The following is a 23,930-nucleotide window of genomic DNA, read 5'->3' on the forward strand; positions in this document are numbered from 1 at the left end:
GAACACCTTTATTTAACCAGGTAGGCTAGTAGAGAATAAGTTCTCATTTACAATTGCGACCTGGCCAAGATAAAGCATAGCAGTTCGACACATACAATAACACAGAGTTACACAAACATACAGTCAATAATACAGTAGAAAAATAAGTCTATATACAATGTGAGCAAATGAGGTGAGAAGGGAGATAAAGGAAAAAAAGGCCATGGTGGCAAAGTAAATACAATATAGCAAGAAAAACACTGGAATGGTAGATTTGCAGTGGAAGAATGTGCAAGGTAGAGATAGAAATAATGGGGTGCAAAGGAGCAAAATACATAAATAAATACAGTAGGGGGGAGGTAGTTGTTTGGGCTAAATTATAGATGATCTATGTACAGGTGCAGTAATCTGTGAGCTTCTCTGACAGTTGGTGCTTAAAGCTAGTGAGGGAGATATGTGTTTCCAGTTTCAGAAATGTTTGTAGTTCGTTCCAGTCATTGGCAGCAGAGAACTGGAAGGCGAGGCGGGCAAAGGAAGAATTGGTTTTGGGGGTGACCAGAGAGATATACCTGCTGGAGCACGTGCTTCAGGTGGGTGATGCTATGGTGACCAGCGAGCTGAGAAAATGGGGAACTTTATCTAGCAGGGTCTTGTAGATGACCTGAAGCCAGTGGGTTTGGCGACGAGTAAGTACGGCTGCACAGTATTGTTTCTTATCGATGGCAGTTAAGATATCATTTAGGAACTTGAGCGTGGCTGAGGTGCACCCATGACCAGCTCTGAAACCAGATTGCATAGCGGAGAAGGTATGGTGGGATTTGAAATGGTCGGTAATCTGTTTGTTGACTTGGCTTTCGAAGACCTTAGAAAGGCAGGGTAGGTGATGTGAGTAATACAATTAGATTGATTTGATTTGATCGTGCTTGTCTTCACTGAACAACCTTCACACTACTCTCTGTGTATGTGTGTGTGTGTGTGTGTGTGTGTGTGTGTGTCGGTGTGTGTGTCGGTCTGTGTGTGTGTCGGTCTGTATGTGTCGGTCTGTGTGTGTTTCTGTCTTTGTGTGTGTGTCTTGTCTGTCTGTGACTGTCTGTGTGTCTGTCTGTGTGTGTGTGTGTGTGTGTGTGTGTGTGTGTGTGTGTGTGTGTGTGTGTGTGTGTGTGTGTGTGTGTGTGTGTCGGTCTGTATGTTTCGGTCTGTGTGTGTTTCTGTCTTTGTTTGTGTGTGTGTGTGTGTGTGTGTGTGTGTGTGTGTGTGTGTGTGTGTGTGTGTGTGTGTGTGTGTGTGTGTGTGTGTGTGAGCGGATAAAACTTTTAATTAGATGTCACACAGTGGAGTGAAGAGGTAGGAACCATCCAGGTAGGAACCATCAGCAGCACACTGTGTGTTTCCTCACATTCATCTGACTGAGAGGCAGGGGCATAGAGGGTCTCACTAACACACACACACACACACACACACACACACACACACACACACACACACACACACACACACACACACACACACACACACACACACACACACAAGAATACTTGCACAACCGCACACGCTTGAATAGTGAAACACACATGCAAAAATAATCGCACACACACACACTAAGACACACGCAGCTCTCCACTGATAGGTTGCTCCAGAGCTCATCAATCATATTATGCAAATGTTGATGAGTCGTGACAGCAACACACACCTACTGTAATGCAACGTGAAGAACAAAGAGAACGGAGGAGAGGGAAAATAAAGGAGATGTCTCTTGATCTTTTGACACTGGGAGAGAGGTTGTGCAATAGTCTGTCTGTCTGTCTAGTTGTTCATGTACGGAGACGGCTTAGCGGCTCAGAGGTGTCCTAAATATCTCCTCCCCTCTCTCTGCTGCACAATACTTCTGTATTCCTCTTTCTTCTATTCTATCATCCCTCCGTCTCTTCCTTCATCTCTCGCCTCCTTTTTTTCTCTTTCCTTCTCGCTACCTTCTCTCCATTCTTCCTGTACTCTCTCTTCTAAATCCTATTTTTCTTCCCTCCTTCTCTTCTTTACCCTCTCTCCTCCCTCTCTCCCACTCTCTCCTCTGCCTTCCCTCTCTCTCCTCCCTGTCTCCTCTGCCTTCCCTCTCTCTCCTCCCTCTCTCCTTTGCCTTCCCTCTCTCTCCTCCGTCTCTCCTCTGCCTTCTGTCTCTCTCCTCCCTCTCTCCTCTGCCTTCTCTCTCTCTCTCCTCCCTCTCTCCTCTGCCTTCCCTCTCTCTCCTCCTTCTCTCCTCTGCCTTCTCTCTCTTTCTCCTCCCTCACTCCTCTGCCTTCCCTCTCTCTCCTCTGCCTTCTCTCTCTCTCCTCCCTCTCTCCTCTGCCTTCCCTCTCTCTCCTCCCTCTCTCCTCTGCCTTCTCTCTCTCTCTCCTCCCTCACTCCTCTGCCTTCCCTCTCTCTCCTCTGCCTTCCCTCTCTCTCCTCCCTCTCTCCTCTGCCTTCCCTCTCTCTCCTCCCTCTCTCCTCTGCCTTCTCTCTCTCTCTCTCCTCCCTCTCTCCTCTGCCTTCCCTCTCTCCTCCCTCTCTCCTCTGCCTTCTCTCTCTCTCACTCCTCCCTCTCTCCTCTGCCTTCCCTCTCTCTCCTCCCTCTCTCCTCTGCCTTCTCTCTCTCCTCCCTCTCTCCTCTGCCTTCTCTCTCTCTCCTCCCTCTCTCCTCTGCCTTCTCTCTCTCCTCCCTCTCTCCTCTGCCTTCCCTCTCTCTCCTCCCTCTCTCCTCTGCCTTCTCTCTCTCCTCCCTCTCTCCTCTGCCTTCCCTCTCCCTCCTCCCTCTCTCCTCTGCCTTCTCTCTCTCCTCCCTCTCTCCTCTGCCTTCTCTCTCTCCTCCGTCTCTCCTCTGCCTTCACTCTCTCTCTCCTCCCTCTCTCCTCTGCCTTCACTCTCTCATACCTGCGCTCTTTCCTCTCACTCTTCCCATCTCCTCATTTCTCTCCCTGCAGCAGGAGGAGACAGATGATGGCTTTGTAAGCAGTAATGAGGATCATTCATAATGCATGGTAATAAATGTAGCGGTTAATGTCGCAAGCAGGGGTTGTCTCTACTTTCTACCCTACAACTGTTCTCCTGGCCCACCAATGACAGGGCCAGGGAGCACACACACACACACACACACACACACACACACAAACAAAGACATGTAGAGCTGTGCAGGGGTGATAGGGCCAAGTAATGTAACGCACACATGATTCCGTTGAAGTACTCAATAATGACAATAATGACATGCACAATACCAGCGTTACATAGGTCACTAGTATGTACTCCCCTTTAATATGAATGATGAAACGTGAAGTCCTTATTTTCAGAATTTAATGTATAGGACTACGGTCTGCCAGTCTATTGGTAAAGGTCTGCATGTGTTTGAAGGAACGCTTCACAGAGCAAACGACAGTTTCCTCAAATCTCCAAACCCTTGTCTACAATCGCCATCTGGTGGCTGACAGAGGAGCAACACCCGCCCCAGCTGACACTGACACTGCAGCAATGGTGTACAAGGCAGAGTCGCCACTGAGATACTGATCTTGGATCAGTTTTGCATTTCCCCCACTAATGGTTAAGGTTAGGATTGGAGGAGGGGAAGCTGGTCCTATACCGAGGTGGAAGACTTCACCCCAGAGTGTTGTACATGGTGGATTCCTCTGTAATGATCAGGCAGATCCCCTAGATGTCTCTGTCACAAAAGGAACAACACGACTCCTCTCGCATCTCTATGTCCTGAGCAGTTTATTCTGACCTCTCTAATAATTGCCTGAATGGTATGAGGACACAGAACATCGCCAGGTTAGGGTTAGGATTAGGGTTAGGGTCATCCCTAGAGCTACACCATCGGTAGCGTTGAGTGTGGCAAAACTATCGGAAATCTTTTTCAACAGTGTTTGGCTGAATAATCTCTAAAGACGCAAGGCTTTTTGTATGCACCATAATGAGAAAGAGGTGAATTAAGGATGAGTTAATAAGCTGTGGAGTGGGTTCACAGAGAGGTTGAGAGGCTGGTTAGGGCTAATATATGCAGATTAAAAAGTTTAGGAAGAATCCCTCTGAGTATTTAGAACCAACATTGCACTACTTCAGCTCTCCTTCTCTCCTCCAGCTCTCCTCCTCTCCTCCAGCTCTCCTCCACCCCTCCAGCTCTCCTCCTCTCCTCCAGCTCTCCTCCTCTCCTCCAGCTCTCCTCCACTCCTCTAGCTCTCCTCCTCTCCTCCAGCTCTCCTCCTCCCCTCCACCCCTCCAGCTCCCCCCTCCTCTCCTCCAGCTCAACTCCTCCAGCTCTCCTCCTCTCCTCCAGCTCAACTCCTCTCCTCCAGCTCTCCTCCTCTCTTCCAGCTCTCCTCCTCCTCTCCTCCAGCTCTCCTCCTCCTCTCCTCCAGCTCCCCTCCTCCTCTCCTCCAGCTCCCCTCCTCTCCTCCAGCTCTTATCCTCCTCTCCTCCAGCTCTCCTCCCCTCAAGTTCTCCTCTCCTCAAGCTCTCCTCCTCCTTCCCTCCATATCTCTCTATATATATCTCCACTGTTATATCTCTATATATATCTCCACTGTTATCTCTCTCTATATATATGCACTGTTATCTCTCAATTCAATTCAATTCAAGGGCTTTATTGGCATGGGAAACGTGTTAACATTGCCAAAGCAAGTGAGGTAGATAATATATAAAGTGAATATATAAAGTGAAAAACAATACAAATTAACAGTAAACATTACACATACAGAAGTTTCAAAACAATAAAGACATTACAAATGGCATATTATATATATACAGTGTTTTAACAATGTACAAATGGTTAAAGGACACAAGATAAAATAAATAAGCATACATATGGGTTGTATTTACAATGGTGTGTGTTCTTCACTGGTTGCCCTTTTCTCGTGGCAACAGGTCACAAATCGTGCTGCTGTGATGTCACACTGTGGAATTTCACCCAGTAGATATGGGAGTTTTCAAAATTGGATTTGTTTTCGAATTCTTTGTGGATCTGTGTAATCTGAGGGAAATATGTCTCTCTAATATGGTCATACATTGGGCAGGAGGTTAGGAAGTGCAGCTCAGTTTCCACCTCATTTTGTGGGCAGTGAGCACATAGCCTGTCATCTCTTGAGAGCCATGTCTGCCTATGGCGGCCTTTCTCAATAGCAAGGCTATGCTCACTGAGTCTGTACATAGTCAAAGCTTTCCTTAATTTTGGGTCAGTCACAGTGGTCAGGTATTCCGCCGCTGTGTACTCTCTGTGTAGGGCCAAATAGCATTCTAGTTTGCTCTGTTTTTTTGTTAATTCTTTCCAATGTGTCAAGTAATTATCTTTTTGTTTTCTCGTGATTTGGTTGGGTCTAATTGTGCTGTTGTCCTGGGGCTCTGTAGGGTGTGTTTGTGTTTGTGAACAGAGCCCCAGGACCAGCTTGCTTAGGGGACTCTTCTCCAGGTTCATCTCTCTGTACGTGATGGCTTTGTTATGGAAGTTTTGGGAATCGCTTCCTTTTAGGTGGTTGTAGAATTTAACGGCTCTTTTCTGGATTTTGATAATTAGTGGGTATCGGCCTAATTCTGCTCTGCATGCATTATTTGGTGTTCTACGTTGTTCACGGAGTATATTTTTGCAGAATTCTGCGTGCAGAATCTCAGAAACCACTGAGTCTCAATTTGTTTTTTTGCCAATTTTAACCGCTCACTTGTTGTTTGTGTACATGGATTTTATAATGTTGTATGTTTTACCCCCAACACCACTTTCCGTCAGTTTGTATGGCAGACCCTCATGCCAAATTGAGTCGAAGGCTTTTTTGAAATCAACAAAGCATGAGTAGACTTTGCCTTTGTTTTGGTTTGTTTGGTTGTCAATTAGGGTGTGCAGGGTGAGTACGTGGTCTGTTGTACGGTAATTTGGTAAAGAGCCAATTTGACATTTGCTCAGTACATTGTTTTCATTGAGGAAATGTATGAGTCTGCTGTTAATGATAATGCAGAGGATTTTCCCAAGGTTACTGTTGACACATATTCCACCGTAGTTATTGGGGTAAAATTTGTCTCCACTTTTGTGGATTGGGGTGATCAGTCCTTTGTTCCAAATATTGGGGAAGATGCCAGAGCTAAGTATGATGTTAAAGAGTTTTAGTATAGCCTAATTGGAATTTGTTGTCTGTATATTTGATCATTTCATTGAGGATACCATCAACACCACAGGCCTTTTTTTGTCCTGTAGTTCATTCAATGTAATTGGAGTATCCAGTGGGTTCTGGTAGTCTTTAATAGTTGATTCTAAGATCTGTATTTGATCATGTATATGTTTTTGCTCTTTATTCTTTGTTATAGGTCCAAAAAGATTGGAGAAGTGGTTTACCCATACATATCCTTTTTGCATAGATATATATTTGTGTTGTTGTTTGTTTAGTGTTTTCTAATTTTCCCAGAAGTGGTTAGAGTCTATGGATTCTTCAATTGCATTGAGCGGATTTCTGACATGCTGTTCCTTCTTTTTCCGTAGTGTATTTCTGTATTGTTTTAGTGATTCACCATAGTGAAGGCCTAGACTCAGGATTTCCGGGTCTCTATGTTTTTGGTTGGACAGGTTTCTCAATTTCTTTCTTAGATTTTTGCATTCTTCATCAAACCATTTATCATTATTGTTAATTTTCTTCGGTTTTCTATTTGAGATTTTTAGATTTGATAGGGAAGCTGAGAGGTCAAATATACTGTTAAGATTTTCTACTGCCAAGTTTACACCTTCACTATTTCATATGTGGGAGGGAATGCTGTCACCTCCAGGCAGGTGTTTGTCCCCCTGTGTGCTGAGGGTGTCAGGTTCTTGTCCGGTTCTGGCATTTAGGTCGCCACAGACTAGTACATGTCCCTGGGCCTGGAAATGATTGATTTCCCCCTCCAAGATGGAGAAGCTGTCTTCATTAAAATATGGGGATTCTAGTGGGGGGATATAGATAAAAACGTGAGGACATTTTTCTCTGTTAGGATAATTTCCTTTAGAATTTCTAGCCAAATGTAGAATGTTCCTAATAAAATTCTTTAACATCATCCTTAGGTCTGGCATCTTTCCCAATATTTGGAACCAAGGTCTGATCACCCCAATCCACAAAAAGTTGAGACAAATTTGACCCCATTTACTACCATGGGATATGCGTCAATAACAACCATGGAAAAATCCTCTGCATTCTCAATAACAGCAGACTCATACATTCCCTCACTGAAAAGAATGTACTGAGCAATTCGTACGACAGACCACATTCACCCTGCACACCCTAATTGACAAAAAAACAAACCAAAACAAAGGCAAAGTCTTCTCATGCTTTGTTGATTTCAAAAAAGCCTTTGACTCAATTTGACATGATGGTCTGCTATACAAATTAACGGAAAGGGGTGTTGGGGGAAAAACATACAACATTATAAAATCCATGTAAACAAACAAGTGTGTGGTTAAAATTGGCAAAAAACACACATTTCTTCCCACAGGGGTGAGACAGGGATGCAGGTTAAGCCCCACCCTCTTCAAAATATACAGTGGGGAGAACAAGTATTTGATACACTGCCGGTTTTGCAGGTTTTCCTACTTACAAAGCATGTAGAGGTCTGTAATTTTTATCATAGGTACACTTCAACTGTGAGAGACGGAATTTAAAAACAAAAATCCAGAAAATCACATTGAATGATTTTTAAGTAATTAATTAGCATTTTACTGCATGACATAAGTATTTCATACATCAGAAAAGCAGAACTTAATATTTGGTACAGAAACCTTTGTTTGCAATTACAGAGATCATACGTTTCCTGTAGTTCTTGACCAGGTCTGCACACACTGCAGCAGGGATTTTGGCACACTCCTCCATACAGACAGTCTCCAGATCCTTCAGGTTTCGGGGCTGTCGTACTTTCACGTACTTTCAGCTCCCTCCAAAGATTTTCAATTGGGTTCAGGTCTGGAGACTGGCTAGGCCACTCCAGGAACTTGAGATGCTTCTTGCGGAGCCACTCCTTAGTTGCCCTGGCTGTGTGTTTTGCGTCGTTGTCATGCTGGAAGACCCAGCCACGACCCATCTTCAATGCTCTTACTGAGGGAAGGAGGTTGTTGGCCAAGATCTCGCAATACTTGGGCCCCATCCATCCTCCCCTCAATACGGTGCAGTCATCCTGTCCCTTTGCAGAAAAGCATCCTCAAAGAATGATGTTTCCACCTCCATGCTTCACGGGTTGGGATGGTGATCTTGGGGTTGTACTCATCCTTCTTCTTCCTCCAAACACGGCGAGTGGAGTTTAGACCAAAAAGCTCTATTTCTGTCTCATCAGACCACATGACCTTCTCCCATTCCTCCTGTGGATCATCCAGATGGTCATGGGCAAAATTCAGATGGGCCTGGAGATGCACTGGCTTGAGCAGGGGGACCTTGCGTGCGCTGCAGGATATTAATCCATGACGGCGTAGTGTGTTACTAATGGTTTTCTTTGAGACTGTGGTCCCAGCTCTCTTCAGGTCATTGACCAGGTCCTGCCGTGTAGTTCTGGGCTGATCCCTCACCTTCCTCATGATCATTGATGCCCCACGAGGTGAGATCTTGCATGGAGCCCCAGACCGAGGGTGATTGACCGTCATCTTGAACTTCTTCCATTTTCTAATAATTGCGCCAACAGTAGTTGCCTTCTCACCAAGCTGCTTGCCTGTTGTCCTGTAGCCCATCCCAGCCTTGTGCCGGTCTACAATTTTAGCCCTGATGTCCTTACACAGCTCCCTGGTCTTGGCCATTGTGGAGAGGTTGGGGTCTGTTTGATTGAGTGTGTGGACAGGTGTCTTTTATACATGTAACGGGTTCAAACAGGTGCAGTTAATACAGGTAATGAGTGGAGAACAGTAGGGCTTCTTAAAAGAAAAAGTAACAGGTCTGTGAGAGCCGGAATTCATGAATGCAAATGAATTACTTAAAAATCATACAATGTGATTTTCTGGATTTCTGTTTTAGATTCCGTCTCTCACAGTTGAAGTGTATCTATGATAAAAAATGACAGACCTCTACATGCTTTGTAAGTAGGAAAACCTACAAAATCAGCAGTGTATCAAAAACTTGTTCTCCCCACTGTATGTACATCCTGTCCTTCAGTTATCATGCTAGATTATGAAGTCAAATGTCTACAGTTGGCTGATGATCTGGTGATTCTGTCCCCAACCAAGGAGTGCCAAAGCACCACCTAGATATTCTGCACAGATTCTGCCAGACCTGGGCCCTGACAGATAGGGGCTAGAGATGAGATGGAGGAATTAAAAAGAAAACAGCAATGGAGAATGAACAGAGTGAAGGCGACTACAGAGAGAGAGAGAGAGAGAGAGAGAGAGAGAGAGAGAGAGAGAGAGAGAGAGAGAGAGAGAGAGAGAGAGAGAGAGAGAGAGAGAGAGAGAGAGAGAGTAGAGAGAGATATCCATTCCAGCATCAACACCCAAGCCATCAGTTCTTATTGTCTGGGGACAAGGGAGATGGATAGGTCCATTACAGAGTGAATGGCTCTAGGATTAAACAACTGGTCCTAGATCTGTATTTAAACTGTCCAGTCCTGAGCTGACCATATGGCCTCTCAGCTGTGACCAGGATATCCCTTACCACAGCCAGAGTGGGAAGACCATCTTCTGTACTGGACCAACATCCGGCCATATAAATAAACCCTGGGTTTGTGTGTGTTTGTGTGTAGCGAGGAGCTAATGATAGAGAAATGTGTGTATGTGTGTGTGTGCGTGTATCTGTGTGTGTGTACGTGTATGTGTGCGTGCGTGTAGAGAGAGCCAAATGAACCCGTCTCTCTTCCATGTCCGTCCCTCCTAGAAAACCTACAGGTCTTCCGGCCGCTATCTGCCGGTCTATCGCAGGGAGCCTGCTAGTGGGCTGTAGTGGCCCGTTCACCCCCACTCCTCGGCTGGAGGTCTTTCCTCCATCACACACACAAACAAACAAACAACAAACAAGGCACACACACACACAGACACACACTGGTGGTCCGGTAGTTCTGGCAGGAGATGCAGGCTAAGGCCAGACGGAGCGTGGGTATATGAAAATCTGTCACCAACAAGATATCACAGTCTCACATAATTTCCACATAATGTCCTTGGACAAACGTCTATTTTTGACTAGTTAACTGACTTAATTTCCTGCCGTACTATCTACTGGACCACACAGGCATGCATATACACACTCAAAACACACACACACACACACACTCAAAACACACACACACACACACACACACACACACACACACACACACACACACACACACACACACACACACACACACACACACACACACACACACACACACACACACACACACACACACACACACCAACCCAAACAACAAGCTCTCAAACTTCAAATTTTGGGGATTAAGGTATGGGAGAGTGCTACAACATGACAGTTAGTCACTCATTCCAAAGGGTTAAGGTTTGGGAAAGGATTCAAATATAAAATCAATAACTGTATCCATGACTGAGATCAAACACACAACCTTCTGATCCAGATTCATGGTATTCCTCCCATCCACCACCCCTGTCCACAACAACGTAGCAAAACCCACAACGACTTGATGGTAATATCCCTCACTGTTGCCCCTAGTGGACGGTTTTGAAGGCATTTCCTAACGTCAGTCTTACATTTTATTTTAAATGTAACCTTTATTTAACTAGGCAAGTCAGTAAGGAACAAATTGTTATTTACAAATACGGCCTACCTCGGCCAAACCCGGACCACACTGGGCCAATTGTGCACCACCCTATGGGACTCCCAAACACAGCCGGATGTGGTACAGCCTGGATTCAAACCAGGGACTGCAGTTATGCCTCTTGCACTGAGATGCAGTGCCTCAGACCGCGGCTCGGGAGCCCAAAAACGTCAATCTTGAATGACCTGGCTGAGACAATACTGTCCCGACTGTGATCTGTCTACAACCACAAATGTAACAGAGTGGAAATGGCTCTGCAGGTAGCAGACGCACACCCCTCTCTCTCATCTCTCTCCTCTCACTTCTACCTAAAACCAAAACGTGTTCCTAACCTAAACCAAAACAGGTTCTACCTAAAACCAAAACAGGTTCTACCTAATCCAAAAGGGTTATTCCTAAAACAAAAACGGGTTCTACATAAAACCAAAACTGGTTCTTCCTAAAAACCAAAACGGGTTCTACCTAAAACCAAAACGGGTTCTTCCAAAAACCAAAACGGGTTCTACCTAAAACCAAAATGGGTTCTACCAACAGTTCTCCGATGGGGAGACACAGAGGTTGTCATACAGTTTTTAATTTATTTATATTTTAAGAAATATGATATTTTCTCAGCCGGGCTGAATCCCTCAGCCGGGCTAAATCCCTCAGCCGGGCTAAATCCTCCCCTGGGCCTGGAGATAGGCAGGCAAATCCTCGTCAAGCGGAGAGCGGCTGGGCAAATAAGAGCTGAATCACAAAAACTCCAATCTCTTTATTCATGAATAGAGAGGTGGAGAGAGCGGTGGAAAGAGAGAGAGAAAGAGAGGTAAAGATAAATATTTAGGATTTTCAAAGGTCGACACATGAAACAAAAACAGGTCATTTAAATCCCTGTAGCTTTCTCCCACTGAATACCAATGGAGACTATTACTATAGTTCTGTCTACAGCTTCCATGGCTGAGAGAGGGAGAGGGAAGGATAGAGGTAAAGAGAGAAGGAAAGAAGAGGGGAGAGCGAAGAGACACACACACACACACACACACACACACACACGACGTCAAGATTCATCCCGCTGTATAATGGAGGAACCTAAACAAGGCCTCTCTTGTATCATAATGTCTGTGGGAGGTGTTCTGTAATCATCACACGAGTCAGAATACAGCATGTAGCACGTAAGATGTAAACATGATGTTGACGCAGACGCTTTATCAAACACACCAGGAAACCGTGTCCTGACAAATAATTGCCCAAACTTCCGTGAAGAGATAAAAAAACGACATAGAAAGTGAGTGAACAACGTCGTCTGTAGTGGAATGAGAGAGAGGCTGCGTTCTAAATGAAACTCTGTTCTCTACATCCATATGGGCCCTGTTTAAAAGTAGTGTGTAACTGGTACAGGCGGGGTGGAATGTGAGGTGTGGACAGCTGGAAGGTTGTGGATAGAGCTTGTAAAAAGAGGTCCACATAGGCTGTAATCTAGGCAGTGACAGCCTACAGGTCTATAAAGTAGAACCTGTGTTAATGCAATCAGACCTGTCTCTGTCTCAGTCTGTCTATATCTGTCTGTCTGTTTCTGTCTGTCTGTCTGTCTGTCTGTCTGTCTGTCTGTCTGTCTGTCTGTCTGTCTGTCTGTCTGTCTGTCTGTCTATCTCTATCTCTGTCTGTCTGTCTGTCTGTCTGTCTGTCTCTCTCTTTCTGTCTCTCTCTCTCTGTCTCTGTCTGTTTCTCTGTCTCTCTAAATGGTACTCTATTCTCTACATCCCTGTGGACCCTGTTTCAAAGTAGTGCACTTTATAGAGGAAAGGGAGCCATTTGGGATGTATCCCAGGGCTGGAAGGATTTGTTAATGTCTGCCATGTAGCAGGGCCGTGCTGGACAACGCTGAGGCTCAGAGCTGACACAGATGAAGCAGAATGATAAATAGACACCATTAATCTTACCGTGTAATATGATGGATCATTCTTTTCTTTTTACCAGAGAAGAACTCTATAAGAACAGGTGTAAATTAATTTGTCATTGTTTTCGTGTGTAACTGGTACAGGCAGGGTGGAATGTGAGGTGTGGACAGCTGGAAGGTTGTGGATAGAGCTTGTAAAAAGAGGTCCACATAGGCTGTAATCTAGGCAGTGACAGCCTACAGGTCTATAAAGTAGAACCTGTGTTAATGCAATCAGACCTGTCTCTGTCTCAGTCTGTCTATATCTGTCTGTCTGTCTCTGTCTGTCTGTCTGTCTGTCTGTCTGTCTGTCTGTCTGTCTGTCTGTCTGTCTGTCTGTCTGTCTCTGTTTCTCCTTCTTTTTCTCCGTCTGTTTCTGTCTGTGTCTGTCTGTTTCTCTGTCTTTGTCTGTCTGTTTCTCTGTCTTTGTCTGTCTGTTTCTCTGTCTTTGTCTGTCTGTTTCTCTGTCTTTGTCTGTCTGTTTCTCTGTCTTTGTCTGTCTGTCTGTCTGTCTCTGTCTGTCTGTCTTTGTCTGTCTGTTTCTCTGTCTTTGTCTGTCTGTTTCTCTGTCTTTGTCTGTCTGTTTCTCTGTCTTTGTCTGTCTGTTTCTCTGTCTTTGTCTGTCTGTTTCTCTGTCTGTGTCTATCTGTTTCTCTGTCTGTCTCTGTCTGTGTCTCTGTCTGTGTCTCTTCCTTTGTCTGTCTCTCTCAAGCTCTCTCTTTCCCTCTCTGCCTCTCTCCCTCCATCCCCTCTGCTCCTGGGGTTGATAATGAAATACATAAATCTCTCCTCTCTCTTCTCTCCTCATCTCTCTCTCCTCTCTGCTCTCCCCTCTCTCCATTCTCCTTTTCCCTCATCTCTGTCTTCTCTCTCCTCTCTCCTCTCTCCTCTCTCCTTTCCCCTCATCTCTCTCGCCTCTCTCCTCTCCCCTCTCTCATCTCTCCTTTCCCCTCATCTCTCTCTCATCTCTCCTCTCTCCTCTCCCCTCTCTCATCTCTCCTTTCCTGTCATCTCTCTCCTCTCTCCTCTCTCCTCTCCCCTCTCTCATCTCTCCTTTCCCCTCATCTCTCTCTCCTCTCTCCTCTCTCCTCTCTCCTCTCTCCTCTCCCCTCTCTCTTTTCCCCTCATCTCTCTCATCTCTCCTCTCTCCTCTCTCGTCTCTCCTCTCTCCACTCTACTCTCTCCACTCTTCGCTTTGAAGTGAATGCATGTTTCGCTCCAAAACAAAAATTCACAACAGCCAGTGAATAACAGGGACAGCAGCCCCATGACACACACTCACACAAACACTCACAAACACCACCCAGCAAGCGCCAGCTGCCTTCAGCCCAGCGCTTCAAAGCACAGAGACTTACAGGACCACGACAACACCACAACAGAATTACAACTACCCTGATCTAATAGAATAATAACACACCAATACATTCTATCAAATGATATGGTGTAACTACTAGTGGCTGTGTGAGAGTGAACTACACATTGTGTATTATGTCAGCACACACACACACACACACCGATGCATGCACACACACACACGCACACGCACACACACACGCACACACACACACACACACACACACACACACGCACACACACACACACACCGATGCATGCACACACACACACACACACACACACACACACACACACGCACACGCACACACGCATGCACGCGCACACGCACACGCACGCACACACACACACACACACACACATACACACACACACACACACACTTATATGGTATGTGACCCAGGCTATGCCTGGAGTAAGTAACAGAAATATGAAACACAGTGCTGCAGCGATGATGAGTTATAGCAGAAGGAAAGTCATGAAACAGCCTCCAGGCTCCCTGAAGAATTACACAAATAGCTAATGAGACCACTGCTGGTTATTGCAGAGAGGGAGGGAGGGATGAAAAGGGAAATAGGGAGGGAAAGAGAGAGAGAGAGCAAGAGAGAGAGAGAAAGTGATGAGGGTAGACGAGAGAGAGAGAGAGAGAGGGAGAGAGAGAGAGAGAGAGAGAAAGAGAGACTGCAGCCCCAACACCTCACACAGAAGCTACAGATCAACAGACACCCCTCCCAGACCAGAGAGACACCCCTCCCAGATCAGAGAGACACTCTCCCAGACCAGAGAGACACTCTCCCAGACCGAGAGACACTCTCACAGACCAAAGAGACACTCTCCCAGACCAGAGACACTCTCACAGACCAGAGACACTCTCCCAGACCAGAGACACTCTCCCAGACCAGAGACACTCTCCCAGACCAGAGACACTCTCACAGAACAGAGAGACACTCTCCCAGACCAGAGAGAAACTCTCCCAGACCAGAGAGACACCTTCCCAGACCAGAGAGACACTCTCCCAGACCAGAGAGACACTCTCCAAGACCAGAGAGACACTCTCCCAGACCAGAGAGACACTCTCCCAGACCAGAGAGACACTCTCCCAGACCAGACAGAAAACCCGCCCAGACCTGCGGTACAAGACATAGAGGACCGATGCCGAGAGGACCTACATTCAGATCACATCACATCCCCACATGCTACATTCATACCCCCACCCCAACCAATCAACTCCCCCCCAAGTCAACCATCCCCACTTCCCATTAGGCCCCCTCAGATCAGACCTATGTCCCTCATGCCCACCCCATACCCCCCAATGCCGCAAAGAGGGCCTCAACATGAAAGTCACATATACGCCCAGGCTGTGTGCAGGCAAACAGGCCAACCCCCACTCTTACACTAGCCCAAGCCAGTGGCATGTACCAGATGCTCAGCAGGCTCTGCTCACACTTACTGGTCTGAGGCCAAACCACACGGCTAACAACATTGGACACTTTAGACTCCTTTATCACTGACCTCAATCCAGAGTTTCAGAGCGTTCACAGTCAGCCCACTGACACCCCTATCAGATCACAGCAAAATCACAGACTTCTTGAACAGAGCAATACTCAATCATGAGGCATCAAAGCCAAAGGAACTGAGTAATATTAAGAAATGCTATAGATGGAAGGAATGTAGTGTGGAAACCTACAAAAAACAATTAGGCGACAACTTCCTGGACAAAAAGTTCCACTGTAATAGTCAATCTCTCTGTCCTAGGGGGCAGTATTTTGACATCTGGATGACAAGTGTGCCCAAAGTAAACTACGTATGTTTATTTACATATTAGGGTACCTGAGGTTTGTTTATAAATGTTGTTTGACTTGTTTGGAGAAGTTTATTGGTAACGTTGGGGATTCATTTTGGATGCATTTTGAAGGAGGGAAACCGATGGATTATTGAATGAAGCGCGCCAGCTAAACTGAGTTTTTGGGGATATAAAGAAGGACTTTATCGAACAAAACAACCATTTGTGATGTAGCTGGAACCCTTTGGAGTGCCAACAGAAGAAGATCTTCAAAGGTAAGTGATTTATTTTATCGCTATTTCTGACTTTCGTGGTGCATCTGCCTGGTTGGAAAACGTTTTTAATGCTTTTGTGCGCTGGGCGCTGTCCTCAGATAATCGCATGGTGTGCTTTCACCTTAAAGCCTTTTTGAAATCTGACACAGCGGCTGGATTAAGCTTTTAACTGATGTATGACACTTGTATTTTCATGAATGTTAAATATTTCTATTTCTGTCATTTGAATTTCTCGCTCTGCAATTTCACCAGAAGTTGTCGAAATGGGACAGCGTCCCTCTGATCCGCAAGAGTTAAGGTGTAAACTTGACAGCAGAAAACCTAAACATTTCATATACACAACCGTCAACAGTTTTAGAACACCTACTCATTCAAGGGTTTTCCTTTATTTGTACCATTTTCTGCATTGTAGAATAACAGTGAAGACATCAAAACTATGAAATAACACACATGGAATCGCGTAGTAATCAAAAAAGGGATTAAACAAATATACATTTAGATTTTAGATTTTTTAAATAACCACCCTTTGCCTTGATGACAGCTTTGCACACTCTTGGCAATCTCTCAACCAGCTTCACCTGGAATGATTTTCCAATGGTCTTAAAGGGGTTCCCACATATGCTGAGCAGTTATTGGCTTTTATTCTTTCATTCTGCTGTCCGACTCATCCCAAACCATCTCAATTTGGTTGAGGTTGGGGGATTATGGAGGCCAGGTCATCTGATGTAGCACTCCATCACTCAAGTTTTGGGAAAATTGCCCTGACGTATCGCTGCAGAATACTGTGGTAGCCGTTAGCTGTTTAACTGTGCCTTGAATTCAAAATAAATAACTGACTGCAAAGCACCCCCACACCACAACACCTCCTTCTCCACGTTTCTTGGCCCAAGCAAGTCTCTTCTTATTATTGGTGTCCTTTAGTAGTGGTTTCTTTGCAGCCATTCGACCACGAAGGCCTGAACAGTTGATGTTGAGATGTGTCTGTTACTTGAACTCTTTGAAGCTTTTATTTGGGCTGCAATTTCTGAGGCTGGTAACTCTAATGAACTTATCCTCTGCAGCAGAGGTAACTCTGGGTCTTCAATTCCTGTAGCGGTTCTCATGAGAGCCAGATTCATCATAGCGCTTGCAGATTTTTGCGACTGCACTTGAAGAAACTTTAAAAGTTCTTGACATTTTCCAGATTGACTGGCCTTCATGTCTTAAAGTAACGATGGACTGTCGTTTCTCTTTGCTGTTCTTCTCATAATATGGACTTGGTATTTTACCAAATAGGGCTATCTTCTGTATACCATCCCTAATATGTCACAACACAACTGATTGGCTCAAACGCTTTAAGGAGTGAAATTCCACAAATTAAATTTTAACTAGGCACACCTGTTAATTGAAATGCATTCCAAGTGACTACCTCATGAAGCTGGTTGGGAGAATGCCAAGTGTGCAAAGCTGTCATCAAGGCAGGTGGCTATTTGAAGAATATAAAATATAAAATATATTTGGATTTATTTGTTTAACACTTTTTTGGTTACTACATGAGTTGTGTTATTTCATAGTTTGGACGTCTTCAATATTATTCTACAATGTAGAAAATAATAAATATAAATGAGATTGAGTTCTAAAATGTTTTACCGGTTGTGTAATTGACATCTAAGCTTTTTTTTATACCTTTATTTAACTAGGCAAGTCAGTGAAGAACAAATTTTATTTTCAATGACGGCCTAGGAACAGTGGGTTAAATGCCTGTTCAGGGGTAGAATGGCAGATTTGTACCTTGTCAGCTCGGTTTTGAACTTGCAACCTTCCAGTTACTAGTCCAACACTCTAACCACTAGGCTACCCTAACGCTTCCCTATTAAATCTAAAAATATATGAATATTAACAACAATTAAAAATGGTTTGATAAAGAATGCAAAAACACAAGAAAGACATTGAGAAACCTATCCAACCCAAAGTGTAGAGACCCAGAAAATCTGAGACAACGTCTTCACTATGGTGAATCACTAAAACAATAGAGAAATACAATATGGAGAAAGAAGGAAATGCAAATCAGAAATCAGCTGAATGTAATGGAAAAATATACAGACTCTAAACACTTCTGGGAAAATTGGAAAACAATAAACAAACAACAACACAAAGAGTTATCTATCCAGAAAAGGAGATGTATGGGTAAACCACTTGTCCAATCGTCTTGGCCCCATAACAAAGAACAAAAAGCAAAAACATATACATGATCAAATACAAATCTAAGAATCAACTATTAAAGACCAGAACCCACTGGATTCTCCAATTACCTTGAATGAACTACAGGACAAAACACAAACCCTCCAACTCCAAAAGGCCTGTGGTGTTGATGGTATCCTCAATGAAATGATCAAATATACAGACAACAAATTCCAATTAGGCTATACTAAAACTCTTTAACATCATCCTTAGCTCTGGCATCTTCCACAATATTTGGAACCAAGGACTGATCACCCCAATCCACAAAAGTGGAGACAAATTTGACCCATTACTACCGTGGGATATGCATCCACAGTAACAAATTTGACCCATTACTACCGTGGGATATGCATCAACAGTAACACATTTGACCCTTTATTACCGTGGGATATGCATCCACAGTAACACATTTGACCCATTATTACCGTGGGATATGCATCCACAGTAACACATTTGACCCATTACTACCGTGGGATATGCATCCACAGTAACACATTTGACCCATTACTACCGTGGGATATGCATCCACAGTAACACATTTGACCCATTACTACCGTGGGATATGCATCCACAGTAACACATTTGACCCATTACTACCGTGGGATATGCATCCACAGTAACCATGGGAAAATCTTCTGCATTATCATTAACAGCAGACTTGTACTGAGAAAATGTCAAATTGTCTTTTTACAAAATTACCCTATGACAGACCAGTTATTCGCCCTGCACACCCTAATTGACAAACAAACAAACCAAAACAAAGCCAACCAAGAATTCACAAAATGGGAGAAACACCAAATTGAGACTCTGCATGCAGAAATCTGCAAGAATATCCGCCGTGAACAACGTAGAACACCAAATAATGCATGCAGAGCAGAATTAGGCAGATACCCATTTATTATCCAAATCCAGAAATTCTACAACCTCTTAAAAGGAAGCGATTCCCAAACCTTCCATAACAAAGCCATCACCTACAGAGAGATGAACCTGGAGAAGAGTCCCCTAAGCAAGCTGGTCCTGGGGCTCTGTTCACAAACACAGACATACCCCACAGAGCCCCAGGACAGCAACACAATTAGACACAACCAAATCATGTGAGAACAAAAAAGATAAATACTTGACACATTGGAAAGAATAACAGAGAATACTAGAATGCTATTTGACCCTAAAAAGAGAGTGCAGTACACAGTGGCAGAATACCTGACCACTGTGACTGACCCAAACTTAAGGAAAGCTTTGAATATGTGCAGTGGATATGTGCAGTGAGTCAGTGAGCATAGCCTTGCTATTGAGAAAGGCTGTCGTTAGCAGCCTGGCTCTTTATTCTTTTGGTACTTCTGTGAGTGTAATTTTTACTGTTTAATTTGTTTTGTTTACTTCACTTTTGTTTATTATCTACTTCACCTGCTTTGGCAATGTTAACATATGTTTCCCATGCCAATAAAGCCCTTAAATTGAATTGAATTAAGAGAGAGAGACAGAGACAGAGAGAGAGACTCGCAGCTGAAGAAAGTCACACATCAACTTGTAAACAAAAGAAGGACAGAGAAACAAGAGGAAGGATAATGAAATGTTACTCTAAAGCATTCATCAAGCTTATCATCAAATCATCACTAATCTTTTTGTATTGAAACAAGCAAAGGAATGAGACATTAGCATAATACACAATCACACATTAGTATAATCGACCACAAACACACACACACACACAAACACTGCGAGTGTTAGTGGAATCCAACATTAGTGTATTCATCCACTGAGCATTCTTGCAGACAGTATTTCAATAAGACCATGGTTGATGTTAGATTGCTGAAACACACAGCCAGAGGTACAGAGTTCTGACCAGAGAAGCAGGATAGAGACGTGTGTTGGAGTGTTAAATTCACTGTCCTCTATCCCTTTAGTTCTAGAGTTCTGGGCATCAGTTTTAACTTTGAGGGCCTTTTTCTGGGACAACGACTAAGACACAGACACATGAAGATAGATACTAAGCCTATCCTGGCCTTATGTTAAGTTCTCAAAAGTGAATTGCATTAAACAAGCTTTTTGTCTAGTATTAGGCTTATTCTGTGTCTGGGAAACTGGCTTTGAAAGTTGAATGAAGGTAGGTATGGATAAGATGACTGCTATGCAATATTCTACCAGCATGTATTCCCCCTTACAGGCTGGAAATAGCAATAGAAAATGCTTTGGTGGCGGTGGAAAGTCAATGCAGACACAGAAAAACGCACACATCACACTCACATTGGCAGACACTACAGGAAAAAGATGGCCGAGCACGCTCCCATTCTCATCGACAGGGCTACAGTACAGCAGGTTGAGAACTTCAAGTTCCTTGTTGTCCACATCACCAACAAACTAACATGGTCCAAGGCAGTTGTGAAGAGGGCACGACAAAACCTATTCCCCCTCAAGAGACTGAAAAGATTTGGCATGGGTCCTGAGATCCTCAAAAGGTTCTACAGCTGCAACACCGAGAGCATCCTGGTTGCATCACTGCCTGGTACGGCAGTTGCTCGGCCTCCAACCACAAGGCACCACAGAGGGTAGTGCGTACGGCCCAGTACATGACTAGGGCTAAGCTTCCTGTCATCCAGGACCTCTATACCAGGCAGTGTCAGAGGAAGGCACTAAAAAGTTTCAAGACTCCAGCCACCCTCGTCATATACTGTTATCTCTGCTACCGCACGGCAAACAGTACCGGAGTGCCAAGTCTATGTCCAAGAGACTCCTAAACATCTTCTACCCCCAGGCCATAAGACTCCTGAACAGCTAATCAAATGGCTACCCAGACTATTTGCCTTTTCCCCCCCCTTGCCCCCTCTTTTACAACGCTGCTACTCTCTCTTATTGTCATCTATGCATAGTCACTTCCATAACTCTACCTACATGTACATACTACCTCAACTAACCGGTGCCCCCGCACATTGACTCTGTACCGGTACCCCCCTGTATATAGCCTCCACATTGACTCTGTACCGGTACCCCCCTGTATATAGCCTCCACATTGACTCTGTACCGGTACCCTGTATATAGCCTCCACATTGACTCTGTACCAGTACCCCCTGTATATAGCCTCCACATTGACTCTGTACCGGTACCCTGTATATAGCCTCCACATTGACTCTGTACCGGTACCCTGTATATAGCCTCCACATTGACTCTGTACCAGTACCCCCTGTATATAGCCTCTAAATTGACTCTGTACCGGTACCCCCCTGTATATAGCCTCCACATTGACTCTGTACCAGTACCCCCTGTATATAGCCTCCACATTGACTCTGTACTGGTAGCCCCTGTATATAGCCTCCACATTGACTCTGTACTGGTACCCCCCTGTATAAAGCCTCCACATTGACTCTGTACTGGTACCCCCCTGTATATAGCCTCCACATTGACTCTGTACTGGTACCCCCCTGTATATAGCCTCCACATTGACTCTGTACTGGTAGCCCCTGTATATAGCCTCCACATTGACTCTGTACCAGTACCACCTGTATATAGCCTCCACATTGACTCTGTACTGGTAGCCCCTGTATATAGCCTCCACATTGACTCTGTACTGGTAGCCCCTGTGTATAGCCTCCACATTGACTCTGTACTGGTACCCCCCTGTATATAGCCTCCACATTGGCTCTGTACCGGTACCCCCTGTATATAGCCTCCACATTGACTCTGTACTGGTACCCCCCTGTATATAGCCTCCACATTGACTCTGTACCAGTACCCCCTGTATATAGCCTCCACATTGACTCTGTACCAGTACCCCCTGTATATAGCCTCCACATTGACTCTGTACCAGTACCCCCTGTATATAGCCTCCACATTGACTCTGTACCAGTACCCCCTGTATATAGCCTCCACATTGACTCTGTACCAGTACCCCCTGTATATAGCCTCCACATTGACTCTGTACCAGTACCCCTTGTACTGAGTCTCGCTATTGTTGTTTTACTGCTGATCTTTAATGACTTGTTACTTTCATTTATTTTTCTTATCCGTATATTTTGATTAATTGCATTGTGGTTAGTGACTCGTAAGTAAACATTTCATTGTTACTAATAACGTTTGATTTGTTTTGATTTTTGATATGATTTGACACACACACCCACCCACCTGCGGCCTACCCCTCCACACACACGTACACCATCACCACGTCCTCCTATGAGAGTGAACTTCATTCAACACAGATCTCTGGCATATTTAAATGAAAGTAGGAACATGTAGTGTGACTGTTTTTCCTTTTTCTCCCTGTCTAAATTGCTTGGGCAGTGCAGACAGAATAATATAGGACTTTCATAAGAGGCTGTCGCAAGGCCATGCAAATGAGTGTGAAATTGCAATATAATCATTTGTTTTAAATGATGCTGTGCTCGCTAGAAGATTCATTAATTCCCACAAAAGCTCATGAAAGGCTGAAAGGGTGAGAAGAGAGAAAAAATGAGAGACACTAAAAAAAGGAGAAGAGATACAAAACGTTTGTGTTTTTAGGACAGTGGGGTTGAAAAAAAAACTACACCTTGGAAATAACCAGAACAAAAAGCTTTGATATACAGTTTGAGAAGGAAAGAAAATAGGTCCATTTTTTTGTTCTTCCTCTGTCTCTTTCTCCCACACTGTCTCTCATATTCTCAATCGCTTTCTCTGAGGTTAACAGGGCCAAACGGTTCTGGACAAAAGTATATGATGTACTCTGTAGAGAATAAGGTGCTGTTTTGGACACTGATAGAAACATTTCTAGAGAGGCCTTACAGAGAAGATATTTCCCAGACAGACCTTACAGAGAAGATATTTCCCAGACAGACCTTACAGAGAAGATATTTCCCAGAGAGGCCTTACAGAGAAGATATTTCCCAGACAGACCTTACAGAGAAGATATTTCCCAGACAGACCTTACAGAGAAGATATTTCCCAGACAGACCTTACAGAGAAGATATTTCCCAGACAGACCTTACAGAGAAGATATTTCCCAGACAGACCTTACAGAGAAGATATTTCCCAGAGAGGATTTACAGAGAAAATATTTCCCAGAGAGGCCTTACAGGGAAGATATTTTCCAGATAGGCCTTACCAACTACTTTCAGTAGTAACATATACCAGGTTCTATGTGTATCTTCCTCTGACATTGTTTCCAACATCAGGTGATATAACAGAGAGTATAAAACTTAACTCGGGGTCAAACAAAGTTTATTGGCATAAACAACATTCTATAACCCTCAAGAACGAGAGCCCTACTATCTAGGCCAGAGATTATTAAACCAAAATATTATTCTGATATAAAAATACAACCATGATAATAAGCTCTATTTTCGTTGTGTTCCAAAAATACCAGTTAATTGGTGAGACTGTATTGAGGCAAAAAAAAAATATATATATATATATATATATATATATATTCACTGCGTTAATTAGTGTTGCCAACTTCTTAAAATGCATTTGGTTCAGGGAGAGATATGGGGATCATCTGTTGGAAGATGGTCATGTCCTATTAAATATGTAAAGAAGGGAAAACAGACATTGGCATGCTTGGCATGCATTCTCTCTCTCTCTCTCTCTCTCTCTCTCTCTCTCTCTATCTGTCTCTCTCTCTCTCTCTCTCTCTCTCTGTCTCTCTCTCTCTCTCTCTCTCTCTCCTTTGCTGATCAGAATTACATTCTCTTTGGTATTGTCATTTCCTGATCAGAATTACATTCTCTCT

General features: G+C 44.2%; 1 protein-coding gene across 1 annotated transcript in view; it reads right to left on the bottom strand.

Annotated features, from left to right (window-relative positions):
- LOC139375716 (RNA binding protein fox-1 homolog 3-like) overlaps nt 1-23,930 on the bottom strand; it is a 677,315-nt gene that overhangs the window by 498,108 nt on the left and 155,277 nt on the right. The gene's annotated exons all lie outside the window — the stretch shown is intronic.

Source organism: Oncorhynchus clarkii, chromosome 20 (assembly GCF_045791955.1).
Source record: "Oncorhynchus clarkii lewisi isolate Uvic-CL-2024 chromosome 20, UVic_Ocla_1.0, whole genome shotgun sequence".
NCBI lineage: Eukaryota > Metazoa > Chordata > Actinopteri > Salmoniformes > Salmonidae > Oncorhynchus > Oncorhynchus clarkii.